General features: G+C 30.7%; 1 long non-coding RNA gene across 1 annotated transcript; it reads left to right on the forward strand.

The window, feature by feature from the left end:
- The first annotated feature begins 2,052 nt into the window (after window positions 1-2,052).
- Window positions 2,053-6,567, forward strand: LOC145693194 (uncharacterized). Its single transcript, XR_014132726.1, has 2 exons — window positions 2,053-3,979; window positions 4,294-6,567. It is a non-coding gene; the product is annotated as an uncharacterized LOC145693194 (long non-coding RNA).
- The last annotated feature ends 3,186 nt before the right edge of the window (window positions 6,568-9,753 follow it).

Genomic DNA, 9,753 nt, shown 5'->3' on the forward strand with positions numbered 1-9,753 from the left:
TATTGTCGTTAAACGAAGAGTTATTATCATAAGCAATACACTAAAGTTTTCCTCTTCTAATTCAAAAGATTTTAAGTAACATTTTCAAAACCATTGGCATATTAATCCGGATTTTCGCCAAAAGTAATTTCTTAATGCAAAATTTCTTTTAAACATTGGCTTATTTTACAACTAGTTCTACATAAAATCTACTTTTTGCCTTAATATGCTTTTTAATTTCCTCTTTCATTCTTTCATTTTCTTTTTTGTTTTTTCAATAATTGCAACATTCAGGAGGAGTATAAACAATATTATTCCTTAAGTACTTACTCTTCCATTATAGCGGTAATCTTAAAGCAATATTTTGTGTTGACATTTGAGAAAAATTTATGTATGCTTGTCACTTTTAATTTGGTTGGTTTATTTGGAGTTTAGCGTCCCGTTCAGCACTGAGGCTATATAAAACGTGAATCTACAAATTAACCTGGAATTCAAGCCGCATTAAGTCTCACTGGGAATTGAACTCGGGTCTTCCGCACCATAGGCGCGTACATTACTATAGCCATGAGACAGTTCTCGCTTGTACTGAATTTTGCTTAGTGAGGCCACAGTAGCTCAGTGGTAGAGCGCTTACCTCTGATGCGTGGGGCACCTGTTTTGATCCCCGACCAAGTAAGTTTGTGGTGGACAACATCGTACTCGTGGATTTTTCAGGGTACTCCCCTTTTTTTCTCTCATTCTACCGAATCTTCTATCATCATTTACTTGGTTTGATTATCGTCTTCCTTAGCCTAAAGGGCAAAATCTTGGGACGTTAAACTGAAAGATTTCATTTTTGAATCTTTCTTAGACTTCTGTTCCCACATTGACGCGAGGAAACAATTCTGTATTCGTTCTCAATTATTTAATCAGATTGTGTACTTGCGTGCAACCATCCACGACTAGAAATTACGTAAGTAGAATCTATCTTACGGATTTTATAAGAATCGTAGAATTTTCAGTGTTTATCTGTAGTTTTATCTATTTGCTGAAGAAGGAACCACCAGAAGAAGAAAATAGCGTGCCCAATTTAGTAGAAAAAAAAAAACTCCAACATATGAACCTACGATATGTTATTTTCAGTTTCTCAAGTGTAGTGTTTCACATGTAAAGTAGCCAAATGTTACAGGAATTCCTGGGGATGTAGTACCAAGAAGCGAAAAAGTCGAGGAACGCATTACCAATAATATCTCATTAAAGAATCGAGCAAATGATTCCTTCTTACTACATAAATAGAGAAAGAAATACATCGAAAATCGAAGAATAAGGCTTTTCAAAGGTCATCAATTGCCTTCAAATATCAAGTGAAGACCCTTTTTGATATTTGTATGCAACAAAAATCTGTTCAAGTGCACTAGTGAAATGAATAGGAAGATCCTAGCAATTGAGCATGATTGTCTTATTGATCAGACAGAAAGATGCTTATAGTAGGCTTAGATAAGGAAATACTAGAAACGGTTTTTTAAAGAAATACTAGAAACGGTTTTATAAGAAAATGCTAGAAACGAATGGAAAGGAAGACAAGAAAGTGACTTAGCTGGAAATTGGGCCAGATGTAGAATCAGCCTATTCTATGGCTTTATCTTCACAATCTCAAATGGAATTGGAAGACTGACTTTGTGCTCAAATTTAATGCATAGATACCACCAGAAATTTAAGAGGAAATATATAGATCAGAGATACTCAATGTTACATCTTAAATGCCCATTAGATGTTGCCTACATTTGCAAGTGGATGAGACTCAATAGGAGTGTCTCACAGGGATACGTCTAAAATTGAAGACCTGAGTTGCAGAACATTCCAAGTCCACCGGAGTACTTTTGTGATTTTAGAAGAAAGACAAGAAAATTATACTTGGCATGCTATTCTGTTTAGCTGAAATTATTTTGTATCTTTTTTAAAAAATGGTTTCGATTTGGATTTACGTATTATGCAAGTGAATAGCCCTTAAAACATAGATGCTAACATATATATATATATATATATATATATATATATATATATATATATATATATATATAAACCGAAGAAAAAGAGTGGACTTGGGATGTTATGAGATTCAGGTTCTTCTAACAGTTGCAAGTTCCCTGTTAGAAGAATGATGTTTAAAGGGTTCATCCACCCAAAGAGTTGTACGAAAGTGATTGGCAGAATTAAAGTGCCAAGAAAAATTAGAAAAAAACATAAACTTAGTGTAAAATTGCTTGATGAAATTATCAACATAAAAGCTGTCTATTTGGATGGAAGGGGGAATAGAATTATTAAACAAGTAAAAATTAAAGAAAAAAATCACATGCAGATTGCAATTGAGGAACATGTTCCGCTTGCAGAGCCACAATCGAAATGCATTGATCACATTAAATCACTTTCTGGTGTATTCATCAATATTAAATCAAATATTACGGGTTATTGAAAGTATATTAATATGAAAATTGAAAAGATAATTGTTGTTGGCTGCGATAAGGCTGTGGTTAAAACAAGATCAAAGAGAGATGCTATTCGGTTAATAGAAGAGGAGATGGAAAACTAACATAGTGGTGTGTTTGGAAACTGCATAGTAACAACCTTCTTCTTTGTCACCTGACATTTAAAAGGAACTTGCTCATTTTCAGTCTTCATCGGTATATCTTGAGTTATCCGAGAAGGTGCTGGCAGTCAAATTCGAAACAGTTCAGTCCGACTCCATTCTCTATCTAACTTGACAAGTTGTCTGATGTGAGTTTCGAGTTGTTCATTAACTTTTGCCTCTTTTGTGAGATGGTACTTGACAATAGTAACAAAATATACCTTAGCATGGATAAACCATAATTGTTAAACATTTCCCCACTGTTCAAAATGGATACTCAAGCTAAAGTCTAGCGAAAGGAAGAAATTGGAGACGTTTGTAACAAAGGAAGGATTTCATTGCGATATCGGACTGCGAAAATTAAAACTGTACCAAACGCATGGGTGGATGGAACCAAACACACAACCGCTTTCACTGTGATGAGTTATGGGTTATATCTATTTAGGACAAGCGAAGAGCTGTATAATCAAAGAATCATACAGAATAAAAAGCCAACTTTCTAAACTCAATATTTCGTTTTAAAACCAGAACAGGAAACATTTATTTATTGCTTACGGTTATAACTCTTAATTTAACGATAATTTGGAAGAAATGCCTTTGAAAAGCGTTAAAAACACTTTGTTTTCTTACGGGCGCCGAAATATAGCTTCAATGACGTATCAAAATATTGTTCAATTTGAACCATATTTTGTTCGTTTACTATATACATCTACTCACAACTTTTCTGCTTTCAATTTCGAAAAAGAATTTGAAAGTGTCATTTTCAACTCACTCTGCTGCTTAAGGTTAAACATGAATACTCTTCATATTTCGTGGTAAACTTAAGAGATACTTTTAATATAGGAAACTTTGGAGATATTTTTAACAGGAAATAAAACAGTAGATTTTTTCATATTTTCTACTACCTTAGAACCTAATTTGTGTAGATACAGTTTAACTATGAGCTATTAAACTCGATATGCTCGCTGCATAAAACTCAGTTCGCTCTAGTAATAATAATTTCAAGGAAGACATATTAAGTGTAATAAATATAACAATTGTGCTAATATTTTTTTGTCTAAATCGCAATATTTCTTATTTAATCCTAAACTTTTCAGTTTCAAGTATCTTCATGAAAATAATGCTTAAATATTATAATCCAATATTTATATATATATATAAGACATATGTATATACCTTTGCATGTATACCTCTAAAATTATAATTTATTTTCTCAGCTTTTTATTTAATGGTTTTCTTGAAGTTATGGTTATTTGATTGTAATATCTGTAGGAAAATTTTGTTATTTAGAAATTATATTTACTAAGGTATAGTATCTCACAATGAATTTGTATGTCTTCTTTTTTCTCTTGGTTTCCCTTTGTAGATCTCTTAACTGTTTTTCTCTTTTTGAAGGTATAACGATAATATAATACACATCTATATTATTAAATAATATTTGCAGCAAAGACTATTATATGGCTATTAACAGCTACACTTCTTTTATTCTGAAAGATGACTACACATCACAAAATATTTGTCGAACAAATATATCTTCATTCCATCAACTATTTGTCTTCATAACAACCATTTCATATTGACAACCACATCAACAACTAATCAACAAACCTTTTCTTTTTCAATATACATAGTTCTGTTCAATTATTGCGCCTCTGATCATATGCCTAAAACAGGTACAGATTGATAATGTCGTTTACATCGTTATAAAGGAGATAGAAAAACAAAAAACAATGATACTGAAATATTAATAAACTATTATTTGCTGTTGTCTATTGGACGTAAGTGTTCATAGTGCCAACACTACACATATAATACAATACATGAAACTATACTGCATATTCTATGGAGAGAAGAGATTTTCATGAAACCAATGGAACGATAGCAACTCAAAAAAAATCTCAAGAAATACGGGAAATATTTAGATTTCGTTTAATGTAATTAATTATTTTTATTAAAAAGTTTTATTTCAAAATTATAAATATTCTTCTATCAAATTGGTACATAATTATCAATTAACCAAAAAGAAAAACAAAGTGTTTAAAATTTTTTGAAGTTATTCTATATAACTAGCACTTGTCTAATTATTCTTAATGAAATTATGCATTTTATGTGTACTTACTATGTGTTATTGGAAATATTTTCATGTTAAAACATATGAAATTCCTCGTATATAGGTTATTTTGACATAAAAGTTTTTAGTATCACTGTAAAAGCCATGTTACTATGTGAATTCTTTAAGAGGAAAGTCAAGAAACTACACATAATTATTTAATTGTTCAATTCATTTTGAGCTTTTCATTTACTTATATATATATATATATATATAAAGACAAATATGTTCGTTTGGAACTAACTGATAGAAGATGCGTGCTTACGTAAAATTTTCTATTTGTATCAACATATTTAAAGTACATCTACATAAATTGTTCCGAAAGTGAAAAACAAGCTTGTACATCATTTGATAATACGCCAATTTCCTGTCCAGTTTAACCAGAAGCTTTAACTTACTCAGTAAGTGTTCTACTGTTTTACTCTCAGTTCACAAGTTCCATATATATATTCTAATTCACTGATATATCTTGGTTTGATGTGTTTGTCATTATATTTTCTTATTGACAACATTAGTTTTAAAATTTAGCGTTATATTTAACCAATTACTTATGTATTTTGTGGATTAAGAAAAAAAATAAGATTTAACGTAATAGTATTGTTATTGTATTATATATAAGTAGTCTGATAATCAAATATAGAATTATCTTTGTACTTGCTGCTCGTATGACGTAAACATGACGTACTCATATGACGCTTTTGCAAACAACAGTGCCGTTTTGAACTAACAGAGGGATTGTATTCAGATTTTTGAAGGAATCAGGAAGAAAGTAAATGGGACGGAACGGAACCGTGCAGGTTTTCTTTTCTAATTTAAATTTCAACTTTTGCTTTTTTCTTTTTTTATTCTTTCAAAAATCCATAGACTAGTTTCATGTATATTCGAAACATTGTTAATTGTAGAAATGTACGAGAGGTAAGAGAAAGGATGATCATATATTTGAATACGTCATACTATTTTGATACATTATGTCACGTAACACAGACAAATCAAATGCGAAAAGTAAAAAAATGATTTTCGTAATATTACCTTGAATGAACATTAATGTTCAAAAGGTATGCTATAATGTTAGAATACATGAACACCCATCACTGAACTTCTTAAAAGACTCTTTTTGTAGCATAATTATATGCTTTTAATGGTCAAACAAACATGAATAAGATGCTCTGTATTTAAGTTCCTGTTTCCAAGATTATATCATCATTGTAGCAAAGTATAGCCACAATGTTTAAAACACATTTATATGCTCCAAATATTATTAACACTGGTTATTAGAGCAATATGTTAAGAAGGTTAAAACTGAGAACACAGGGGTTTGGAAACGAGATGAGTGGAGCGTTCAATGTTTTTGAAAACCATGGATCACACAATTTGGAAGTATTTTGAAGCTTGAAGTAGGTTTATTTTGTATTTTGAAATTACTCTTACGAAAGAAACAGGGAAAACGATCTCTATAGTAAATGTATAAAATATAATTAAGTTTTTCAAATAATAGAAGCTGTTTAAAATAAAGATTTTTTTTCTAATTTAATGACATTGAAAATAATCTTAAATTAGTTTCAAATTTGCACCAAGACCTGCTGCCAAACAGTTAGTTCCTTGAACAAATTTTCAACCAGAAATATTTCTTATGGAGTCACGTTTTATTAATAATAGTCGCTAAAAGATTTTTTAAGAAAAGGGGGGAGGGGAACTATGCATATTAAAACTGCCGTAAATTATTAACACGAAAATATTTCATTTAGTGTATTTATAGTTAGTTCCCTTTCTTTCATACTTCAATTAACAGAGAATTTACACAAGAAAATATTCACTTAGAAACTATTTCACTGAGAATTGCTATTAAAAGAAAAGAAAGAAAACAAAAAAAAAAGCACTATATTGAAGTATAACCAGTCTATACTCAAAGCAAGCACAAGATATTTCCATATGGCATTTTGTACATTCCAAAATATTTTTTGAAAACAAATTTGAAAATGTAGTAACTCCAAGTTCTCATTTTTTCTAAAACTAGAGCAGCTTAGAGTGTAAATAATTATTATATAGTAAAACATGCATTTTAAAACTGTAAAATTAAGACTCGCTTGTTAGTAGAGTAGATTTATATACGCTTTTTCTTGTTAAAGAAAGATATATATATATATTAATGTTATTGTCACCTAGTGTGCGCTTTTGAATAATATATCATTTTTGTATTGTAAATTATTTGTTTGTATTGTTATTATGCAATTACATTGTTTTAGTACGATTTTATTATTATTATTATTATTATTATTATTATTATTATTATTATTATTATAATCATTAAAGAGCTGGTTCACAAATAATCATAACGAACTTACTATGGTCTAACGAAATTTATTTCCATGTTTTTGCATGTAAAAAATTAGTACTTTACTATGTGTTAATCAAGATTTTAAATCCACCTAGTTGATTTTGTAGGATTAGTTATTTGCATTTATTTGAACTTCAAAATATTTTATTTCAGTCACCTCACAACCAATTCTACGTCTTACGATGAAGGAGATTAAAACAGCAAAAGCAAATACTAGCTAGTAAATTCTATTCTATACCAATCCGATGTGATTAGATTCCTTATCCTTCTTGGAAGATTTAAATGTAACATAACATTTTCATCTCCATCTCAATGTTCTGAGACTTTTCTTCTTCTCAGATGCTTCTATGTTGAGAATTTACACGTACCACTTAATGCTGTATCATATTTTCTCGAAAATTGAGTTTTTTGCACTCCCAAGTATCTGTTCGTTTTGCTAAAAAACTCAACTTTATCACACATAGAATCCTACAGGGAGAGTTGCTTTAGTATAATATTTTCACTTCTAATTTCTTGCGATAGTGCCTTGTTTGAGAGTTCTACTTGAAAGGAGATTCTAATCCATTCACCTAGCGTAGCTCTGCGGGACCATTAACTACAAACTAGTAGAAACAAGGCTAGCAGACTATCTCTTTTCGTCTATGGTTCAAAATGTATAAGGGGTATTAGAAATTAGGAAGTTGGAATGAAATCATAGATTGAGAATTAGAATTAAAAGGAAGTTGGATTAAGCACAGCTAATGTGGATCAAAACATTTGATTTGACATGAGCCATCGGATCATGATTTTTTATTTTTATTTTTAAAGGAAAGATCTTAATGGACTTTTTCGATTACTATTATAATAAATTACAAATTTAATATGCTCCTCAAGTTTGCATTGTTAGATACACTTGCATTAACGTATTTGTCGTTCACATTCAATTTTTTTCAAGATCTTCATAGATCTAAGGATTCTTTAATTCATGTTAAATAAGAAGCTTTTAATTCATACTTGCTGTATATACTCCTTCTCTTCTTAAAGATACCACGTAAACAAGAATCGTATATTATGGCTCCATTACACAAATATTCACTTGTACACGTAAATTAAGCGTAATATTTCTCCTATACAAGGCACTTTTTCATTCTCTATAGTGACAGAAAGCCAAGTCTTTTGAAAGAGATTTGATATTGATTGCATACATAAAAGTTTGAAGTAGCACTACTCACATATAAATTGTAGGCATCTACTAGATAGAACACCAAACAGGGTATATACATTCATATTGAATGATTTAAACGCGGGAATTAGCAAGAAAACTGTCACCAGGTAAAGTGACAGCATCATGATTTTTATCTCCAGAAGTAGTTTGTTTACATTTTTTATCGACAAATTCATCTACTTCCACCATGTTAAGAATTGTCGAGTGGTCTCAGATAAGCGATAGAATACTTCTGCCAGTAATTTACATTTTAATTCTTTGTTAACCTTATTTCTATTTTCAATTCCGAGAACTGGGTAAACCATTACTCTCACTTGAAGTCATAATGCTGTTGCTTTATGCGAGCAGAATGCAAATTAAGGAGTAAATTCTAGAGGATGAGATGATGAAGATTATTTTTGCCGCAGGATAAAAATCTCTTTTCTATGCATGTTTTGTGGCGGTGACAGTCTATTATTGGTTAGTGCCAAATTCTCTTTGTACTACAGGGTATTTTGGGAATAGAGTCCTTACATTAAAATAAGAAGAAAGGTTCATATGAACTTGTGATCGGAAGTGCATAGTTTCGTAGTTACAGGGTGCTGAAAACGTGAAAAAATGAACTTTAAAGGTTCATAGTTCCACTACCATAGAACCGATCGAAGATGGATCAAGATATCACTGAGAAACTAGTATGTGAATTATCCAAATATCCGTCTTTCAGAACCTTTGGTACTTCCACAATCATTTTTAGAGAGGCTGTGTGTTGAGTACTTGATCACTTTCCACCTATCTCTCAAAATTAGTGTGCAAGTACTGAAGCATTCTTAAACATGGATATTTGGATAGTTTACCTATCAGTTTTTGTCAGTGATGTCTTGACCCGACTACAAGAGACCCCATAGAAGTGGATCTATGAACTTTTAATTTTAAGGTTCACGTGTTTCACGCTATCGGTACCCTATAACTCCGAAACTATCCACTTTTGAGCACAGGTCTCTATGAAGTTTTTTTTCTTATTTTGATGTGAGGAGTCTTCCCAAAATATTGTGACACATTTTTATAACATCCTGTATAAAACCTTTGAGATGTGTTCATTTTCCGCAGAAGTTATAAGCAGACCTGGCCACTCTGAATTACTCTGAATTCTACCTTTAGTCAAAAGTAGCTCAATTTACTTATAATCCTAACTCTATACACGAAGAAGCATATATTTAGCCAGAGATTGTAATTGTATTACATTGAGCACGTAGCTTCGATTTCAGACAGTTTTTACATTTTTTTTTCAGACATTAAAGTTCGTTGGTGTAAATTGTGAATCCAGCTTGAATTGTATCTTTATATAAATAAATAAATATATATATGTATATATGAACCTGTATGAGTATGTATGTGTGTATGCAAGTGTTACTATTGAGGAAAATGAATGCTAATGTTGTCCATTGCAGAAGTATTAGTATTTTTTCATTACTATGTATGTATTTATTTCGTTACAAACGGCCAGTGTAAAATTATTTTCTAATAAGTGATTTTGACAGCCA

The sequence above is a fragment of the Thermobia domestica genome, chromosome 8 (genome assembly GCF_964235325.1).
Source record: "Thermobia domestica chromosome 8, izTheDome1.hap1.1, whole genome shotgun sequence".
Taxonomy (NCBI): Eukaryota; Metazoa; Arthropoda; class Insecta; order Zygentoma; family Lepismatidae; genus Thermobia; species Thermobia domestica.